This window comes from Martes martes (assembly GCF_963455335.1).
Source record: "Martes martes genome assembly, chromosome: 13".
Taxonomy (NCBI): Eukaryota; Metazoa; Chordata; class Mammalia; order Carnivora; family Mustelidae; genus Martes; species Martes martes.
The window spans coordinates 65,544,731-65,564,946 of NC_137901.1; the positions used below are offsets into that span (position 1 = coordinate 65,544,731).

A 20,216-nucleotide genomic window follows, 5' to 3' on the forward strand; every position below is an offset into this window, starting at 1 on the left:
CTAGGCTGACAATAGGGAATATCTATATGGGGTAGAAAACCAGCCAAAATATGGCAATGAGGGGGACACAACGAAAGGAGAGTGGACATCTCAGAAAGGAGCTAGTCCTTGATGGTGAGGCCACAGGTCCAGGAAGGAGTTCACACATTATTCAGGAGTCAATGGAGAACCAAGAGAAGCAGGCTTTGCTGTTCATGGTGACTGATGTGGTTAACACAACAAGAGCAAGTAAAGAGACATTGGTGAAGGTGGTCTATCTTGGTTCTATTGCTTGTATCTACTGCTCTGGAATTTTCTCTGGACATACAGGTGAGAGTAAAACTACCCCTCCTAAAACCAGGAGGACGACTTCTGTAGACCCCTGTCCCCCGAGGCAGAAGAATTACGTTCACCGCTGAAGACGGTCACGTTCAGGACACAGAGTGTTTGAGACGCAATGAGCGGAGAGGCTGATTTCTGATTGAATAAAGGACACTTTATTGAGTGTTGACGGGGTGCAGGGAGAAGGGCTGGGATGACCCTGGGGGGAGGGAAGATCGTCCTGGAGGTCCTGTGGCTCCAGGCCCCGCTGGGTGGGGGAGAGTGTCGGGGACCTAAGAGCACTGTGAGGGGACCACCTTCTTCTCCACGGTTTTGCCCTCGTGCGTGACCAGGCAGCTGAAGCTGCTGTGAGATTTCCACTTGTCAGGCGACAGGCTCAGGTAGCTGCTGGCCGCGTACTTGTTGTTGCTCTGTTTGGAGGGCTTGGTGGTCTCCACGCCCTGGGTGACGGGGCTGCCGTCTGCCTTCCAGGCCACCGTCACGCCGCTGGGGTAGAAGTCACTGATGAGGCACACCAGGGTGGCCTTCTTGGCGTCGAGCTCCTCAGAGGAGGGCGGGAAGAGCGTGACCGAGGGTGCCGACGTGGGCTGACCTGTGGGGATGGAGGGCAGCGGGTCAAGGTCAGAGGTTTCTTCTGTCAGCTCCTACCTCTGTCCTGATGTGCGGATGCAGCTGTGCCATGTCCCTGGCTTGGGCCTCAGGTGGCCCTTGCTGTCCTGGGGTCAGGTCAGCCTGGGCTGGGTCACGGATGTTCTGCTGGGAGACTCTGAGCGTCATGGCCTCTAGTTTCTGGGCCCCTCCATGGTCTCAGGCTCTCTCCAGGACACATTGCCTTGGAATTCACCCAGGCCACCCCCAGAACTGGCTCGACTGGCCCTGAGACCCCGGGAGCCCTCTGACTCTGTCTGTGCTTGGACCTCGTTCTCAATGGGACCTCCCCCAGATTGCTTACCCGGGATGTCCTAGAGCTGGCCTGTCCCTGGTTGTAGGGCTCTGTTCCCTCGTGAGAAGTAGGAGTCCTGCCCCTAGACCACCTCACAGCTTCACATCAGCCTTGACTACCTCCAACAGATATCCCCAACCGCTGGTACGGATGCTGAGTGGGCAAGGGCTGTGAGCCCCTGGTGCCCGACTGCAGAGAGTCCGCAGATGCACAGTTTTCATGCGAGCTGAGTTTTTATTTCTGAGGCTGAGGCCGGGTCTGTTCTAGGGCTCTGCCTGCTCTGCGAAGTTGTGCTGGGGGATCCGTCTGTCCTAGACTTTCTGAGGGCCTGGCAGGCACTTTCCCTGTTACCTGTCCCTCTCAGAGTCCCCTGAGCCAAATGTCCATCTGCTCAGGGTGCTTTCCAGCTGTGCTGGGCTGGGAAGGGGTGGACCTCTGCTGCCCGAGTGTCCTGAGACCTGTCCTGTTCATGTGTCTGACTGTCCCCATGGAGGTGGGTGTTCCCAACACCCTGGGCCCCCTTCTCCTCTGAAGTCCAGGCTTGATCCTTGACCCCTTGTCCTCATCCCCCTCCTTGTTCCAGGGTCACCAGACTAAGGATCTCCCCACTGTGTTCTGGGCAGTCCTCTGTCTGGGGGCACTCCAGAGACAATAGCCACAGCTTGAGCAGTCTCCAGCCTCCTTCTCTCATCCGGCGGCCCTGATGGTAGGCTGAGCCTCCCTCTACCTTGTCCATCACCCCGGACTACCCCAGTCTCTTGAAGCCAAGAGATCCTGAGTGGGGAGCCCAGTTTCCCTGAGCCCAGAGGAGATCTCTCCTTTAAGGAGAGAGCTGGACCCACAATGAGGCCTGGGTGTAGACTACTCAGGGTTTGGGGTCTGGTCCCCAGAGCTCTGAGCAGACATCGGACAAGATGACACCAGTGGAGGCATGAGGCGCAGACAAAGGGCACAAAAGGTACAGACCCACAGACCTTGAGCCTCAGCCCTGTCCAGATTGAGAAGAGCGAAGCACAGCCCGAAATTGCACCCAAGATCCCAAAGAGGAGGGCAAGGGGGAGACTCACCGAGGACGGTCAGCTGGGTCCCGCCGCCGAACACAGCACACTGTGACACAGCCTCGAACAGAAACCCTCTGTGAGCCCCTCCAGCCCTGCCCCAGGCCCACCTGCAGCTGCTCGGGAGGTCCAAAGGGCAGTGTCTTTGTCACGGGTGCTGGTTGGGCAGATGGGCGGGTTGGGGGGTGGCACCTGGGTATCTGGAATGTCATGTCCATGGAGAGTTCCGAGTGCATCCATCCTCAGTTGTGGCGAGGAGCTGGGGAGAATGTCTGCCCATGGCCTCGGAATTCCCAGCTAACTCCATCCTTCGGAAGGAGCTGTGTGTCAGGGTGTGCTTGTGGAAGGTGTGAGGAGACCTGTTTCTCACAGAGATGATAGAGCTGGGACCCCTTTGCAGACTGGGGACTCACGGAGGGGTCCTGGATACCACAACATCGTCAGCACGGGAGGCCATGCGGGTTTGGGGTCAGAAATGGAAAGTGGGTGGGAGGAGAAGCAGGTTTCCCCTCAAGCACTCCGATGCCTTCAGCAGGCCCTGAGCTCCAAGAATGGTGTCCTTGGCTGGTTCTTGAGGAAGGAATAGGGGGTGGCTAGTGTGTAGTCCCCGACCTGAGCCCGGGGTGGGCAGACGTCACTCTGTAGAGATGTATGGGCTGAATGTCCACCTGAAAGACCCGGGCGACCCAGTGGGTGGGGAGGCAGGGACTGCTTCCAGCAGGTCCCCTGGAGTTCCGTTGTGGGAGTCTTTGTGGCCACTGGAACAGGGTGTCCCCAGCACTCAGGACACATACTGTACCCTGGCAACGGACCTTCAAATGGTGAGGGGGCCCTGACCCCCACGGCCTTGGCCGGCACCCAGACCTGGGATGTCAGCTGCAGATGTCAGCCAGGGGACACGCACACCTAGCCTCCTAGTTTCTGTGAGTCGGTGGCACGCTGCGTCAGCACTGTTGCTCTCCTCCCTGATCGGCCTGCACCTCCCCGTGCAGACTGCCCCCCGGGAGCTCATCATGTCTCTTGTCTCACACCATCGTGGACTGGAACCTCCTGGCCTTCCCTCTGACGCTGACTGGCGCTGGTGGGGACTGCGGCGACAGAGTGTTCTTTGCTCACGTTCTACCCGGCACTCGGAGTAGCCCCTGTGCTCTAGCTCTTCCCGATCCTTCCCGAGAGTTGCCCAGCATGGCAGCAACGTTTGGAAGGGACCAGTGCCTTTGTGGTCATCGTGTGTGTGCTTCTTGTGTGTGCATCGTGCGTGTGCATCGTGTGTATGTTTGTGTTCACTGTGCATGTGCGTGCATTGTTGTTCTCGCTCAGCACCCACACTAGACTCCTAAGTCGATGAGTCAGTTGAGAGACCTCGTGGCAGCCCACTTCTAGCGCCTGACCCTTGATTTTTAGCACAGAGGCCCCAGGCAGGTCACCCCAGCACAAGGGGCGGATTCCTGGGTTGGCTGGGCCTGGGAGGGTCCTAGAGAGCGTAGCCGGTGTCTGTCTCCCAGAGAAAATGAATACAAGTGGGAACCAAGGGACACCGTGGGAGGAGGAGCCACCAGTGGGAGTGGGAGTGGGAGTGAGAGTGGGAGTGCCCAGTGTCGTGCCCTGACTGTGACGGGGAGGGTCTGTGGTAGAGGGCACAAACCATGTCCCGGGGGAGTCAGGTGAGGGTGTCCCCTAAGGAATGGCAGGTGTTCTAGGATGGGATCGCGGGAAAGGTCCCCAGGGGAGAGGAGCCCAGGGAAACCACGGCACGGAGAGGAGGGCCCTACAGGGAAAGGAGAGTGGACGTCTTATGATGGGTTCTAGTTCCAGATGCTGAGAGCCCAGGCTCGGGGAGACACTCGAACATTATCCCCACAGAACGGAGAGCCAATGTCAGCAAGGGCAGCGACGGCTGACCGTGGGCAAGGTCCCCACAAAGAAAAGAAAGCATAGAGCCATTGTGAGGGGGAGTCTTCTATCTTGGTTCTCCTGTAGGTATTTTCTGTTTGGAATATTCTTTGGCCTTTTAGGTGAGAGTGAAACGACTCCCCCCAAAACCAGGAGGACGTCTTCTGTAGACCCCTGTCCCCCGAGGCAGAAGAATTACGTTCACCGCTGAAGACGGTCACGTTCAGGACACAGAGTGTTTGAGACGCAATGAGCGGAGAGGCTGATTTCTGATTGAATAAAGGACACTTTATTGAGTGTTGACGGGGTGCAGGGAGAAGGGCTGGGATGACCCTGGGGGGAGGGAAGATCGTCCTGGAGGTCCTGTGGCTCCAGGCCCCGCTGGGTGGGGGAGAGTGTCGGGGACCTAAGAGCACTGTGAGGGGACCACCTTCTTCTCCACGGTTTTGCCCTCGTGCGTGACCAGGCAGCTGAAGCTGCTGTGAGATTTCCACTTGTCAGGCGACAGGCTCAGGTAGCTGCTGGCCGCGTACTTGTTGTTGCTCTGTTTGGAGGGCTTGGTGGTCTCCACGCCCTGGGTGACGGGGCTGCCGTCTGCCTTCCAGGCCACCGTCACGCCGCTGGGGTAGAAGTCACTGATGAGGCACACCAGGGTGGCCTTCTTGGCGTCGAGCTCCTCAGAGGAGGGCGGGAAGAGCGTGACCGAGGGTGCCGACGTGGGCTGACCTGTGGGGATGGAGGGCAGCGGGTCAAGGTCAGAGGTTTCTTCTGTCAGCTCCTACCTCTGTCCTGATGTGCGGATGCAGCTGTGCCATGTCCCTGGCTTGGGCCTCAGGTGGCCCTTGCTGTCCTGGGGTCAGGTCAGCCTGGGCTGGGTCACGGATGTTCTGCTGGGAGACTCTGAGCGTCATGGCCTCTAGTTTCTGGGCCCCTCCATGGTCTCAGGCTCTCTCCAGGACACATTGCCTTGGAATTCACCCAGGCCACCCCCAGAACTGGCTCGACTGGCCCTGAGACCCCGGGAGCCCTCTGACTCTGTCTGTGCTTGGACCTCGTTCTCAATGGGACCTCCCCCAGATTGCTTACCCGGGATGTCCTAGAGCTGGCCTGTCCCTGGTTGTAGGGCTCTGTTCCCTCGTGAGAAGTAGGAGTCCTGCCCCTAGACCACCTCACAGCTTCACATCAGCCTTGACTACCTCCAACAGATATCCCCAACCGCTGGTACGGATGCTGAGTGGGCAAGGGCTGTGAGCCCCTGGTGCCCGACTGCAGAGAGTCCGCAGATGCACAGTTTTCATGCGAGCTGAGTTTTTATTTCTGAGGCTGAGGCCGGGTCTGTTCTAGGGCTCTGCCTGCTCTGCGAAGTTGTGCTGGGGGATCCGTCTGTCCTAGACTTTCTGAGGGCCTGGCAGGCACTTTCCCTGTTACCTGTCCCTCTCAGAGTCCCCTGAGCCAAATGTCCATCTGCTCAGGGTGCTTTCCAGCTGTGCTGGGCTGGGAAGGGGTGGACCTCTGCTGCCCGAGTGTCCTGAGACCTGTCCTGTTCATGTGTCTGACTGTCCCCATGGAGGTGGGTGTTCCCAACACCCTGGGCCCCCTTCTCCTCTGAAGTCCAGGCTTGATCCTTGACCCCTTGTCCTCATCCCCCTCCTTGTTCCAGGGTCACCAGACTAAGGATCTCCCCACTGTGTTCTGGGCAGTCCTCTGTCTGGGGGCACTCCAGAGACAATAGCCACAGCTTGAGCAGTCTCCAGCCTCCTTCTCTCATCCGGCGGCCCTGATGGTAGGCTGAGCCTCCCTCTACCTTGTCCATCACCCCGGACTACCCCAGTCTCTTGAAGCCAAGAGATCCTGAGTGGGGAGCCCAGTTTCCCTGAGCCCAGAGGAGATCTCTCCTTTAAGGAGAGAGCTGGACCCACAATGAGGCCTGGGTGTAGACTACTCAGGGTTTGGGGTCTGGTCCCCAGAGCTCTGAGCAGACATCGGACAAGATGACACCAGTGGAGGCATGAGGCGCAGACAAAGGGCACAAAAGGTACAGACCCACAGACCTTGAGCCTCAGCCCTGTCCAGATTGAGAAGAGCGAAGCACAGCCCGAAATTGCACCCAAGATCCCAAAGAGGAGGGCAAGGGGGAGACTCACCGAGGACGGTCAGCTGGGTCCCGCCGCCGAACACAGCACACTGTGACACAGCCTCGAACAGAAACCCTCTGTGAGCCCCTCCAGCCCTGCCCCAGGCCCACCTGCAGCTGCTCGGGAGGTCCAAAGGGCAGTGTCTTTGTCACGGGTGCTGGTTGGGCAGATGGGCGGGTTGGGGGGTGGCACCTGGGTATCTGGAATGTCATGTCCATGGAGAGTTCCGAGTGCATCCATCCTCAGTTGTGGCGAGGAGCTGGGGAGAATGTCTGCCCATGGCCTCGGAATTCCCAGCTAACTCCATCCTTCGGAAGGAGCTGTGTGTCAGGGTGTGCTTGTGGAAGGTGTGAGGAGACCTGTTTCTCACAGAGATGATAGAGCTGGGACCCCTTTGCAGACTGGGGACTCACGGAGGGGTCCTGGATACCACAACATCGTCAGCACGGGAGGCCATGCGGGTTTGGGGTCAGAAATGGAAAGTGGGTGGGAGGAGAAGCAGGTTTCCCCTCAAGCACTCCGATGCCTTCAGCAGGCCCTGAGCTCCAAGAATGGTGTCCTTGGCTGGTTCTTGAGGAAGGAATAGGGGGTGGCTAGTGTGTAGTCCCCGACCTGAGCCCGGGGTGGGCAGACGTCACTCTGTAGAGATGTATGGGCTGAATGTCCACCTGAAAGACCCGGGCGACCCAGTGGGTGGGGAGGCAGGGACTGCTTCCAGCAGGTCCCCTGGAGTTCCGTTGTGGGAGTCTTTGTGGCCACTGGAACAGGGTGTCCCCAGCACTCAGGACACATACTGTACCCTGGCAACGGACCTTCAAATGGTGAGGGGGCCCTGACCCCCACGGCCTTGGCCGGCACCCAGACCTGGGATGTCAGCTGCAGATGTCAGCCAGGGGACACGCACACCTAGCCTCCTAGTTTCTGTGAGTCGGTGGCACGCTGCGTCAGCACTGTTGCTCTCCTCCCTGATCGGCCTGCACCTCCCCGTGCAGACTGCCCCCCGGGAGCTCATCATGTCTCTTGTCTCACACCATCGTGGACTGGAACCTCCTGGCCTTCCCTCTGACGCTGACTGGCGCTGGTGGGGACTGCGGCGACAGAGTGTTCTTTGCTCACGTTCTACCCGGCACTCGGAGTAGCCCCTGTGCTCTAGCTCTTCCCGATCCTTCCCGAGAGTTGCCCAGCATGGCAGCAACGTTTGGAAGGGACCAGTGCCTTTGTGGTCATCGTGTGTGTGCTTCTTGTGTGTGCATCGTGCGTGTGCATCGTGTGTATGTTTGTGTTCACTGTGCATGTGCGTGCATTGTTGTTCTCGCTCAGCACCCACACTAGACTCCTAAGTCGATGAGTCAGTTGAGAGACCTCGTGGCAGCCCACTTCTAGCGCCTGACCCTTGATTTTTAGCACAGAGGCCCCAGGCAGGTCACCCCAGCACAAGGGGCGGATTCCTGGGTTGGCTGGGCCTGGGAGGGTCCTAGAGAGCGTAGCCGGTGTCTGTCTCCCAGAGAAAATGAATACAAGTGGGAACCAAGGGACACCGTGGGAGGAGGAGCCACCAGTGGGAGTGGGAGTGGGAGTGAGAGTGGGAGTGCCCAGTGTCGTGCCCTGACTGTGACGGGGAGGGTCTGTGGTAGAGGGCACAAACCATGTCCCGGGGGAGTCAGGTGAGGGTGTCCCCTAAGGAATGGCAGGTGTTCTAGGATGGGATCGCGGGAAAGGTCCCCAGGGGAGAGGAGCCCAGGGAAACCACGGCACGGAGAGGAGGGCCCTACAGGGAAAGGAGAGTGGACGTCTTATGATGGGTTCTAGTTCCAGATGCTGAGAGCCCAGGCTCGGGGAGACACTCGAACATTATCCCCACAGAACGGAGAGCCAATGTCAGCAAGGGCAGCGACGGCTGACCGTGGGCAAGGTCCCCACAAAGAAAAGAAAGCATAGAGCCATTGTGAGGGGGAGTCTTCTATCTTGGTTCTCCTGTAGGTATTTTCTGTTTGGAATATTCTTTGGCCTTTTAGGTGAGAGTGAAACGACTCCCCCCAAAACCAGGAGGACGTCTTCTGTAGACCCCTGTCCCCCGAGGCAGAAGAATTACGTTCACCGCTGAAGACGGTCACGTTCAGGACACAGAGTGTTTGAGACGCAATGAGCGGAGAGGCTGATTTCTGATTGAATAAAGGACACTTTATTGAGTGTTGACGGGGTGCAGGGAGAAGGGCTGGGATGACCCTGGGGGGAGGGAAGATCGTCCTGGAGGTCCTGTGGCTCCAGGCCCCGCTGGGTGGGGGAGAGTGTCGGGGACCTAAGAGCACTGTGAGGGGACCACCTTCTTCTCCACGGTTTTGCCCTCGTGCGTGACCAGGCAGCTGAAGCTGCTGTGAGATTTCCACTTGTCAGGCGACAGGCTCAGGTAGCTGCTGGCCGCGTACTTGTTGTTGCTCTGTTTGGAGGGCTTGGTGGTCTCCACGCCCTGGGTGACGGGGCTGCCGTCTGCCTTCCAGGCCACCGTCACGCCGCTGGGGTAGAAGTCACTGATGAGGCACACCAGGGTGGCCTTCTTGGCGTCGAGCTCCTCAGAGGAGGGCGGGAAGAGCGTGACCGAGGGTGCCGACGTGGGCTGACCTGTGGGGATGGAGGGCAGCGGGTCAAGGTCAGAGGTTTCTTCTGTCAGCTCCTACCTCTGTCCTGATGTGCGGATGCAGCTGTGCCATGTCCCTGGCTTGGGCCTCAGGTGGCCCTTGCTGTCCTGGGGTCAGGTCAGCCTGGGCTGGGTCACGGATGTTCTGCTGGGAGACTCTGAGCGTCATGGCCTCTAGTTTCTGGGCCCCTCCATGGTCTCAGGCTCTCTCCAGGACACATTGCCTTGGAATTCACCCAGGCCACCCCCAGAACTGGCTCGACTGGCCCTGAGACCCCGGGAGCCCTCTGACTCTGTCTGTGCTTGGACCTCGTTCTCAATGGGACCTCCCCCAGATTGCTTACCCGGGATGTCCTAGAGCTGGCCTGTCCCTGGTTGTAGGGCTCTGTTCCCTCGTGAGAAGTAGGAGTCCTGCCCCTAGACCACCTCACAGCTTCACATCAGCCTTGACTACCTCCAACAGATATCCCCAACCGCTGGTACGGATGCTGAGTGGGCAAGGGCTGTGAGCCCCTGGTGCCCGACTGCAGAGAGTCCGCAGATGCACAGTTTTCATGCGAGCTGAGTTTTTATTTCTGAGGCTGAGGCCGGGTCTGTTCTAGGGCTCTGCCTGCTCTGCGAAGTTGTGCTGGGGGATCCGTCTGTCCTAGACTTTCTGAGGGCCTGGCAGGCACTTTCCCTGTTACCTGTCCCTCTCAGAGTCCCCTGAGCCAAATGTCCATCTGCTCAGGGTGCTTTCCAGCTGTGCTGGGCTGGGAAGGGGTGGACCTCTGCTGCCCGAGTGTCCTGAGACCTGTCCTGTTCATGTGTCTGACTGTCCCCATGGAGGTGGGTGTTCCCAACACCCTGGGCCCCCTTCTCCTCTGAAGTCCAGGCTTGATCCTTGACCCCTTGTCCTCATCCCCCTCCTTGTTCCAGGGTCACCAGACTAAGGATCTCCCCACTGTGTTCCGGGCAGTCCTCTGTCTGGGGGCACTCCAGAGACAATAGCCACAGCTTGAGCAGTCTCCAGCCTCCTTCTCTCATCCGGCGGCCCTGATGGTAGGCTGAGCCTCCCTCTACCTTGTCCATCACCCCGGACTACCCCAGTCTCTTGAAGCCAAGAGATCCTGAGTGGGGAGCCCAGTTTCCCTGAGCCCAGAGGAGATCTCTCCTTTAAGGAGAGAGCTGGACCCACAATGAGGCCTGGGTGTAGACTACTCAGGGTTTGGGGTCTGGTCCCCAGAGCTCTGAGCAGACATCGGACAAGATGACACCAGTGGAGGCATGAGGCGCAGACAAAGGGCACAAAAGGTACAGACCCACAGACCTTGAGCCTCAGCCCTGTCCAGATTGAGAAGAGCGAAGCACAGCCCGAAATTGCACCCAAGATCCCAAAGAGGAGGGCAAGGGGGAGACTCACCGAGGACGGTCAGCTGGGTCCCGCCGCCGAACACAGCACACTGTGACACAGCCTCGAACAGAAACCCTCTGTGAGCCCCTCCAGCCCTGCCCCAGGCCCACCTGCAGCTGCTCGGGAGGTCCAAAGGGCAGTGTCTTTGTCACGGGTGCTGGTTGGGCAGATGGGCGGGTTGGGGGGTGGCACCTGGGTATCTGGAATGTCATGTCCATGGAGAGTTCCGAGTGCATCCATCCTCAGTTGTGGCGAGGAGCTGGGGAGAATGTCTGCCCATGGCCTCGGAATTCCCAGCTAACTCCATCCTTCGGAAGGAGCTGTGTGTCAGGGTGTGCTTGTGGAAGGTGTGAGGAGACCTGTTTCTCACAGAGATGATAGAGCTGGGACCCCTTTGCAGACTGGGGACTCACGGAGGGGTCCTGGATACCACAACATCGTCAGCACGGGAGGCCATGCGGGTTTGGGGTCAGAAATGGAAAGTGGGTGGGAGGAGAAGCAGGTTTCCCCTCAAGTACTCCGATGCCTTCAGCAGGCCCTGAGCTCCAAGAATGGTGTCCTTGGCTGGTTCTTGAGGAAGGAATAGGGGGTGGCTAGTGTGTAGTCCCCGACCTGAGCCCGGGGTGGGCAGACGTCACTCTGTAGAGATGTATGGGCTGAATGTCCACCTGAAAGACCCGGGCGACCCAGTGGGTGGGGAGGCAGGGACTGCTTCCAGCAGGTCCCCTGGAGTTCCGTTGTGGGAGTCTTTGTGGCCACTGGAACAGGGTGTCCCCAGCACTCAGGACACATACTGTACCCTGGCAACGGACCTTCAAATGGTGAGGGGGCCCTGACCCCCACGGCCTTGGCCGGCACCCAGACCTGGGATGTCAGCTGCAGATGTCAGCCAGGGGACACGCACACCTAGCCTCCTAGTTTCTGTGAGTCGGTGGCACGCTGCGTCAGCACTGTTGCTCTCCTCCCTGATCGGCCTGCACCTCCCCGTGCAGACTGCCCCCCGGGAGCTCATCATGTCTCTTGTCTCACACCATCGTGGACTGGAACCTCCTGGCCTTCCCTCTGACGCTGACTGGCGCTGGTGGGGACTGCGGCGACAGAGTGTTCTTTGCTCACGTTCTACCCGGCACTCGGAGTAGCCCCTGTGCTCTAGCTCTTCCCGATCCTTCCCGAGAGTTGCCCAGCATGGCAGCAACGTTTGGAAGGGACCAGTGCCTTTGTGGTCATCGTGTGTGTGCTTCTTGTGTGTGCATCGTGCGTGTGCATCGTGTGTATGTTTGTGTTCACTGTGCATGTGCGTGCATTGTTGTTCTCGCTCAGCACCCACACTAGACTCCTAAGTCGATGAGTCAGTTGAGAGACCTCGTGGCAGCCCACTTCTAGCGCCTGACCCTTGATTTTTAGCACAGAGGCCCCAGGCAGGTCACCCCAGCACAAGGGGCGGATTCCTGGGTTGGCTGGGCCTGGGAGGGTCCTAGAGAGCGTAGCCGGTGTCTGTCTCCCAGAGAAAATGAATACAAGTGGGAACCAAGGGACACCGTGGGAGGAGGAGCCACCAGTGGGAGTGGGAGTGGGAGTGAGAGTGGGAGTGCCCAGTGTCGTGCCCTGACTGTGACGGGGAGGGTCTGTGGTAGAGGGCACAAACCATGTCCCGGGGGAGTCAGGTGAGGGTGTCCCCTAAGGAATGGCAGGTGTTCTAGGATGGGATCGCGGGAAAGGTCCCCAGGGGAGAGGAGCCCAGGGAAACCACGGCACGGAGAGGAGGGCCCTACAGGGAAAGGAGAGTGGACGTCTTATGATGGGTTCTAGTTCCAGATGCTGAGAGCCCAGGCTCGGGGAGACACTCGAACATTATCCCCACAGAACGGAGAGCCAATGTCAGCAAGGGCAGCGACGGCTGACCGTGGGCAAGGTCCCCACAAAGAAAAGAAAGCATAGAGCCATTGTGAGGGGGAGTCTTCTATCTTGGTTCTCCTGTAGGTATTTTCTGTTTGGAATATTCTTTGGCCTTTTAGGTGAGAGTGAAACGACTCCCCCCAAAACCAGGAGGACGTCTTCTGTAGACCCCTGTCCCCCGAGGCAGAAGAATTACGTTCACCGCTGAAGACGGTCACGTTCAGGACACAGAGTGTTTGAGACGCAATGAGCGGAGAGGCTGATTTCTGATTGAATAAAGGACACTTTATTGAGTGTTGACGGGGTGCAGGGAGAAGGGCTGGGATGACCCTGGGGGGAGGGAAGATCGTCCTGGAGGTCCTGTGGCTCCAGGCCCCGCTGGGTGGGGGAGAGTGTCGGGGACCTAAGAGCACTGTGAGGGGACCACCTTCTTCTCCACGGTTTTGCCCTCGTGCGTGACCAGGCAGCTGAAGCTGCTGTGAGATTTCCACTTGTCAGGCGACAGGCTCAGGTAGCTGCTGGCCGCGTACTTGTTGTTGCTCTGTTTGGAGGGCTTGGTGGTCTCCACGCCCTGGGTGACGGGGCTGCCGTCTGCCTTCCAGGCCACCGTCACGCCGCTGGGGTAGAAGTCACTGATGAGGCACACCAGGGTGGCCTTCTTGGCGTCGAGCTCCTCAGAGGAGGGCGGGAAGAGCGTGACCGAGGGTGCCGACGTGGGCTGACCTGTGGGGATGGAGGGCAGCGGGTCAAGGTCAGAGGTTTCTTCTGTCAGCTCCTACCTCTGTCCTGATGTGCGGATGCAGCTGTGCCATGTCCCTGGCTTGGGCCTCAGGTGGCCCTTGCTGTCCTGGGGTCAGGTCAGCCTGGGCTGGGTCACGGATGTTCTGCTGGGAGACTCTGAGCGTCATGGCCTCTAGTTTCTGGGCCCCTCCATGGTCTCAGGCTCTCTCCAGGACACATTGCCTTGGAATTCACCCAGGCCACCCCCAGAACTGGCTCGACTGGCCCTGAGACCCCGGGAGCCCTCTGACTCTGTCTGTGCTTGGACCTCGTTCTCAATGGGACCTCCCCCAGATTGCTTACCCGGGATGTCCTAGAGCTGGCCTGTCCCTGGTTGTAGGGCTCTGTTCCCTCGTGAGAAGTAGGAGTCCTGCCCCTAGACCACCTCACAGCTTCACATCAGCCTTGACTACCTCCAACAGATATCCCCAACCGCTGGTACGGATGCTGAGTGGGCAAGGGCTGTGAGCCCCTGGTGCCCGACTGCAGAGAGTCCGCAGATGCACAGTTTTCATGCGAGCTGAGTTTTTATTTCTGAGGCTGAGGCCGGGTCTGTTCTAGGGCTCTGCCTGCTCTGCGAAGTTGTGCTGGGGGATCCGTCTGTCCTAGACTTTCTGAGGGCCTGGCAGGCACTTTCCCTGTTACCTGTCCCTCTCAGAGTCCCCTGAGCCAAATGTCCATCTGCTCAGGGTGCTTTCCAGCTGTGCTGGGCTGGGAAGGGGTGGACCTCTGCTGCCCGAGTGTCCTGAGACCTGTCCTGTTCATGTGTCTGACTGTCCCCATGGAGGTGGGTGTTCCCAACACCCTGGGCCCCCTTCTCCTCTGAAGTCCAGGCTTGATCCTTGACCCCTTGTCCTCATCCCCCTCCTTGTTCCAGGGTCACCAGACTAAGGATCTCCCCACTGTGTTCTGGGCAGTCCTCTGTCTGGGGGCACTCCAGAGACAATAGCCACAGCTTGAGCAGTCTCCAGCCTCCTTCTCTCATCCGGCGGCCCTGATGGTAGGCTGAGCCTCCCTCTACCTTGTCCATCACCCCGGACTACCCCAGTCTCTTGAAGCCAAGAGATCCTGAGTGGGGAGCCCAGTTTCCCTGAGCCCAGAGGAGATCTCTCCTTTAAGGAGAGAGCTGGACCCACAATGAGGCCTGGGTGTAGACTACTCAGGGTTTGGGGTCTGGTCCCCAGAGCTCTGAGCAGACATCGGACAAGATGACACCAGTGGAGGCATGAGGCGCAGACAAAGGGCACAAAAGGTACAGACCCACAGACCTTGAGCCTCAGCCCTGTCCAGATTGAGAAGAGCGAAGCACAGCCCGAAATTGCACCCAAGATCCCAAAGAGGAGGGCAAGGGGGAGACTCACCGAGGACGGTCAGCTGGGTCCCGCCGCCGAACACAGCACACTGTGACACAGCCTCGAACAGAAACCCTCTGTGAGCCCCTCCAGCCCTGCCCCAGGCCCACCTGCAGCTGCTCGGGAGGTCCAAAGGGCAGTGTCTTTGTCACGGGTGCTGGTTGGGCAGATGGGCGGGTTGGGGGGTGGCACCTGGGTATCTGGAATGTCATGTCCATGGAGAGTTCCGAGTGCATCCATCCTCAGTTGTGGCGAGGAGCTGGGGAGAATGTCTGCCCATGGCCTCGGAATTCCCAGCTAACTCCATCCTTCGGAAGGAGCTGTGTGTCAGGGTGTGCTTGTGGAAGGTGTGAGGAGACCTGTTTCTCACAGAGATGATAGAGCTGGGACCCCTTTGCAGACTGGGGACTCACGGAGGGGTCCTGGATACCACAACATCGTCAGCACGGGAGGCCATGCGGGTTTGGGGTCAGAAATGGAAAGTGGGTGGGAGGAGAAGCAGGTTTCCCCTCAAGCACTCCGATGCCTTCAGCAGGCCCTGAGCTCCAAGAATGGTGTCCTTGGCTGGTTCTTGAGGAAGGAATAGGGGGTGGCTAGTGTGTAGTCCCCGACCTGAGCCCGGGGTGGGCAGACGTCACTCTGTAGAGATGTATGGGCTGAATGTCCACCTGAAAGACCCGGGCGACCCAGTGGGTGGGGAGGCAGGGACTGCTTCCAGCAGGTCCCCTGGAGTTCCGTTGTGGGAGTCTTTGTGGCCACTGGAACAGGGTGTCCCCAGCACTCAGGACACATACTGTACCCTGGCAACGGACCTTCAAATGGTGAGGGGGCCCTGACCCCCACGGCCTTGGCCGGCACCCAGACCTGGGATGTCAGCTGCAGATGTCAGCCAGGGGACACGCACACCTAGCCTCCTAGTTTCTGTGAGTCGGTGGCACGCTGCGTCAGCACTGTTGCTCTCCTCCCTGATCGGCCTGCACCTCCCCGTGCAGACTGCCCCCCGGGAGCTCATCATGTCTCTTGTCTCACACCATCGTGGACTGGAACCTCCTGGCCTTCCCTCTGACGCTGACTGGCGCTGGTGGGGACTGCGGCGACAGAGTGTTCTTTGCTCACGTTCTACCCGGCACTCGGAGTAGCCCCTGTGCTCTAGCTCTTCCCGATCCTTCCCGAGAGTTGCCCAGCATGGCAGCAACGTTTGGAAGGGACCAGTGCCTTTGTGGTCATCGTGTGTGTGCTTCTTGTGTGTGCATCGTGCGTGTGCATCGTGTGTATGTTTGTGTTCACTGTGCATGTGCGTGCATTGTTGTTCTCGCTCAGCACCCACACTAGACTCCTAAGTCGATGAGTCAGTTGAGAGACCTCGTGGCAGCCCACTTCTAGCGCCTGACCCTTGATTTTTAGCACAGAGGCCCCAGGCAGGTCACCCCAGCACAAGGGGCGGATTCCTGGGTTGGCTGGGCCTGGGAGGGTCCTAGAGAGCGTAGCCGGTGTCTGTCTCCCAGAGAAAATGAATACAAGTGGGAACCAAGGGACACCGTGGGAGGAGGAGCCACCAGTGGGAGTGGGAGTGGGAGTGAGAGTGGGAGTGCCCAGTGTCGTGCCCTGACTGTGACGGGGAGGGTCTGTGGTAGAGGGCACAAACCATGTCCCGGGGGAGTCAGGTGAGGGTGTCCCCTAAGGAATGGCAGGTGTTCTAGGATGGGATCGCGGGAAAGGTCCCCAGGGGAGAGGAGCCCAGGGAAACCACGGCACGGAGAGGAGGGCCCTACAGGGAAAGGAGAGTGGACGTCTTATGATGGGTTCTAGTTCCAGATGCTGAGAGCCCAGGCTCGGGGAGACACTCGAACATTATCCCCACAGAACGGAGAGCCAATGTCAGCAAGGGCAGCGACGGCTGACCGTGGGCAAGGTCCCCACAAAGAAAAGAAAGCATAGAGCCATTGTGAGGGGGAGTCTTCTATCTTGGTTCTCCTGTAGGTATTTTCTGTTTGGAATATTCTTTGGCCTTTTAGGTGAGAGTGAAACGACTCCCCCCAAAACCAGGAGGACGTCTTCTGTAGACCCCTGTCCCCCGAGGCAGAAGAATTACGTTCACCGCTGAAGACGGTCACGTTCAGGACACAGAGTGTTTGAGACGCAATGAGCGGAGAGGCTGATTTCTGATTGAATAAAGGACACTTTATTGAGTGTTGACGGGGTGCAGGGAGAAGGGCTGGGATGACCCTGGGGGGAGGGAAGATCGTCCTGGAGGTCCTGTGGCTCCAGGCCCCGCTGGGTGGGGGAGAGTGTCGGGGACCTAAGAGCACTGTGAGGGGACCACCTTCTTCTCCACGGTTTTGCCCTCGTGCGTGACCAGGCAGCTGAAGCTGCTGTGAGATTTCCACTTGTCAGGCGACAGGCTCAGGTAGCTGCTGGCCGCGTACTTGTTGTTGCTCTGTTTGGAGGGCTTGGTGGTCTCCACGCCCTGGGTGACGGGGCTGCCGTCTGCCTTCCAGGCCACCGTCACGCCGCTGGGGTAGAAGTCACTGATGAGGCACACCAGGGTGGCCTTCTTGGCGTCGAGCTCCTCAGAGGAGGGCGGGAAGAGCGTGACCGAGGGTGCCGACGTGGGCTGACCTGTGGGGATGGAGGGCAGCGGGTCAAGGTCAGAGGTTTCTTCTGTCAGCTCCTACCTCTGTCCTGATGTGCGGATGCAGCTGTGCCATGTCCCTGGCTTGGGCCTCAGGTGGCCCTTGCTGTCCTGGGGTCAGGTCAGCCTGGGCTGGGTCACGGATGTTCTGCTGGGAGACTCTGAGCGTCATGGCCTCTAGTTTCTGGGCCCCTCCATGGTCTCAGGCTCTCTCCAGGACACATTGCCTTGGAATTCACCCAGGCCACCCCCAGAACTGGCTCGACTGGCCCTGAGACCCCGGGAGCCCTCTGACTCTGTCTGTGCTTGGACCTCGTTCTCAATGGGACCTCCCCCAGATTGCTTACCCGGGATGTCCTAGAGCTGGCCTGTCCCTGGTTGTAGGGCTCTGTTCCCTCGTGAGAAGTAGGAGTCCTGCCCCTAGACCACCTCACAGCTTCACATCAGCCTTGACTACCTCCAACAGATATCCCCAACCGCTGGTACGGATGCTGAGTGGGCAAGGGCTGTGAGCCCCTGGTGCCCGACTGCAGAGAGTCCGCAGATGCACAGTTTTCATGCGAGCTGAGTTTTTATTTCTGAGGCTGAGGCCGGGTCTGTTCTAGGGCTCTGCCTGCTCTGCGAAGTTGTGCTGGGGGATCCGTCTGTCCTAGACTTTCTGAGGGCCTGGCAGGCACTTTCCCTGTTACCTGTCCCTCTCAGAGTCCCCTGAGCCAAATGTCCATCTGCTCAGGGTGCTTTCCAGCTGTGCTGGGCTGGGAAGGGGTGGACCTCTGCTGCCCGAGTGTCCTGAGACCTGTCCTGTTCATGTGTCTGACTGTCCCCATGGAGGTGGGTGTTCCCAACACCCTGGGCCCCCTTCTCCTCTGAAGTCCAGGCTTGATCCTTGACCCCTTGTCCTCATCCCCCTCCTTGTTCCAGGGTCACCAGACTAAGGATCTCCCCACTGTGTTCTGGGCAGTCCTCTGTCTGGGGGCACTCCAGAGACAATAGCCACAGCTTGAGCAGTCTCCAGCCTCCTTCTCTCATCCGGCGGCCCTGATGGTAGGCTGAGCCTCCCTCTACCTTGTCCATCACCCCGGACTACCCCAGTCTCTTGAAGCCAAGAGATCCTGAGTGGGGAGCCCAGTTTCCCTGAGCCCAGAGGAGATCTCTCCTTTAAGGAGAGAGCTGGACCCACAATGAGGCCTGGGTGTAGACTACTCAGGGTTTGGGGTCTGGTCCCCAGAGCTCTGAGCAGACATCGGACAAGATGACACCAGTGGAGGCATGAGGCGCAGACAAAGGGCACAAAAGGTACAGACCCACAGACCTTGAGCCTCAGCCCTGTCCAGATTGAGAAGAGCGAAGCACAGCCCGAAATTGCACCCAAGATCCCAAAGAGGAGGGCAAGGGGGAGACTCACCGAGGACGGTCAGCTGGGTCCCGCCGCCGAACACAGCACACTGTGACACAGCCTCGAACAGAAACCCTCTGTGAGCCCCTCCAGCCCTGCCCCAGGCCCACCTGCAGCTGCTCGGGAGGTCCAAAGGGCAGTGTCTTTGTCACGGGTGCTGGTTGGGCAGATGGGCGGGTTGGGGGGTGGCACCTGGGTATCTGGAATGTCATGTCCATGGAGAGTTCCGAGTGCATCCATCCTCAGTTGTGGCGAGGAGCTGGGGAGAATGTCTGCCCATGGCCTCGGAATTCCCAGCTAACTCCATCCTTCGGAAGGAGCTGTGTGTCAGGGTGTGCTTGTGGAAGGTGTGAGGAGACCTGTTTCTCACAGAGATGATAGAGCTGGGACCCCTTTGCAGACTGGGGACTCACGGAGGGGTCCTGGATACCACAACATCGTCAGCACGGGAGGCCATGCGGGTTTGGGGTCAGAAATGGAAAGTGGGTGGGAGGAGAAGCAGGTTTCCCCTCAAGTACTCCGATGCCTTCAGCAGGCCCTGAGCTCCAAGAATGGTGTCCTTGGCTGGTTCTTGAGGAAGGAATAGGGGGTGGCTAGTGTGTAGTCCCCGACCTGAGCCCGGGGTGGGCAGACGTCACTCTGTAGAGATGTATGGGCTGAATGTCCACCTGAAAGACCCGGGCGACCCAGTGGGTGGGGAGGCAGGGACTGCTTCCAGCAGGTCCCCTGGAGTTCCGTTGTGGGAGTCTTTGTGGCCACTGGAACAGGGTGTCCCCAGCACTCAGGACACATACTGTACCCTGGCAACGGACCTTCAAATGGTGAGGGGGCCCTGACCCCCACGGCCTTGGCCGGCACCCAGACCTGGGATGTCAGCTGCAGATGTCAGCCAGGGGACACGCACACCTAGCCTCCTAGTTTCTGTGAGTCGGTGGCACGCTGCGTCAGCACTGTTGCTCTCCTCCCTGATCGGCCTGCACCTCCCCGTGCAGACTGCCCCCCGGGAGCTCATCATGTCTCTTGTCTCACACCATCGTGGACTGGAACCTCCTGGCCTTCCCTCTGACGCTGACTGGCGCTGGTGGGGACTGCGGCGACAGAGTGTTCTTTGCTCACGTTCTACCCGGCACTCGGAGTAGCCCCTGTGCTCTAGCTCTTCCCGATCCTTCCCGAGAGTTGCCCAGCATGGCAGCAACGTTTGGAAGGGACCAGTGCCTTTGTGGTCATCGTGTGTGTGCTTCTTGTGTGTGCATCGTGCGTGTGCATCGTGTGTATGTTTGTGTTCACTGTGCATGTGCGTGCATTGTTGTTCTCGCTCAGCACCCACACTAGACTCCTAAGTCGATGAGTCAGTTGAGAGACCTCGTGGCAGCCCACTTCTAGCGCCTGACCCTTGATTTTTAGCACAGAGGCCCCAGGCAGGTCACCCCAGCACAAGGGGCGGATTCCTGGGTTGGCTGGGCCTGGGAGGGTCCTAGAGAGCGTAGCCGGTGTCTGTCTCCCAGAGAAAATGAATACAAGTGGGAACCAAGGGACACCGTGGGAGGAGGAGCCACCAGTGGGAGTGGGAGTGGGAGTGAGAGTGGGAGTGCCCAGTGTCGTGCCCTGACTGTGACGGGGAGGGTCTGTGGTAGAGGGCACAAACCATGTCCCGGGGGAGTCAGGTGAGGGTGTCCCCTAAGGAATGGCAGGTGTTCTAGGATGGGATCGCGGGAAAGGTCCCCAGGGGAGAGGAGCCCAGGGAAACCACGGCACGGAGAGGAGGGCCCTACAGGGAAAGGA

General features: G+C 59.1%; 5 gene segments (V, D, J or C); all 5 read right to left on the minus strand.

Annotated features, from left to right (window-relative positions):
* Nucleotides 1–462: 462 nt before the first annotated feature.
* LOC308354270 (immunoglobulin lambda constant 7-like) lies at nucleotides 463–2,779 on the minus strand. The segment is given in 3 exons: nucleotides 2,753–2,779; nucleotides 2,332–2,371; nucleotides 463–913 (listed from the first exon to the last, which is right to left on the minus strand).
* A 1,704-nt stretch (nucleotides 2,780–4,483) lies between these two features.
* LOC308354271 (immunoglobulin lambda constant 7-like) lies at nucleotides 4,484–6,807 on the minus strand. The segment is given in 3 exons: nucleotides 6,764–6,807; nucleotides 6,360–6,466; nucleotides 4,484–4,941 (listed from the first exon to the last, which is right to left on the minus strand).
* Nucleotides 6,808–8,511: 1,704 nt separating this feature from the next.
* On the minus strand, nucleotides 8,512–10,835 carry LOC308354272 (immunoglobulin lambda constant 7-like). The segment is given in 3 exons: nucleotides 10,792–10,835; nucleotides 10,388–10,494; nucleotides 8,512–8,969 (listed from the first exon to the last, which is right to left on the minus strand).
* A 1,704-nt stretch (nucleotides 10,836–12,539) lies between these two features.
* LOC308354273 (immunoglobulin lambda constant 7-like) lies at nucleotides 12,540–14,863 on the minus strand. The segment is given in 3 exons: nucleotides 14,820–14,863; nucleotides 14,416–14,522; nucleotides 12,540–12,997 (listed from the first exon to the last, which is right to left on the minus strand).
* Nucleotides 14,864–16,567: 1,704 nt separating this feature from the next.
* Nucleotides 16,568–18,891, minus strand: LOC308354274 (immunoglobulin lambda constant 7-like). The segment is given in 3 exons: nucleotides 18,848–18,891; nucleotides 18,444–18,550; nucleotides 16,568–17,025 (listed from the first exon to the last, which is right to left on the minus strand).
* Between the last annotated feature and the right edge of the window lie 1,325 nt (nucleotides 18,892–20,216).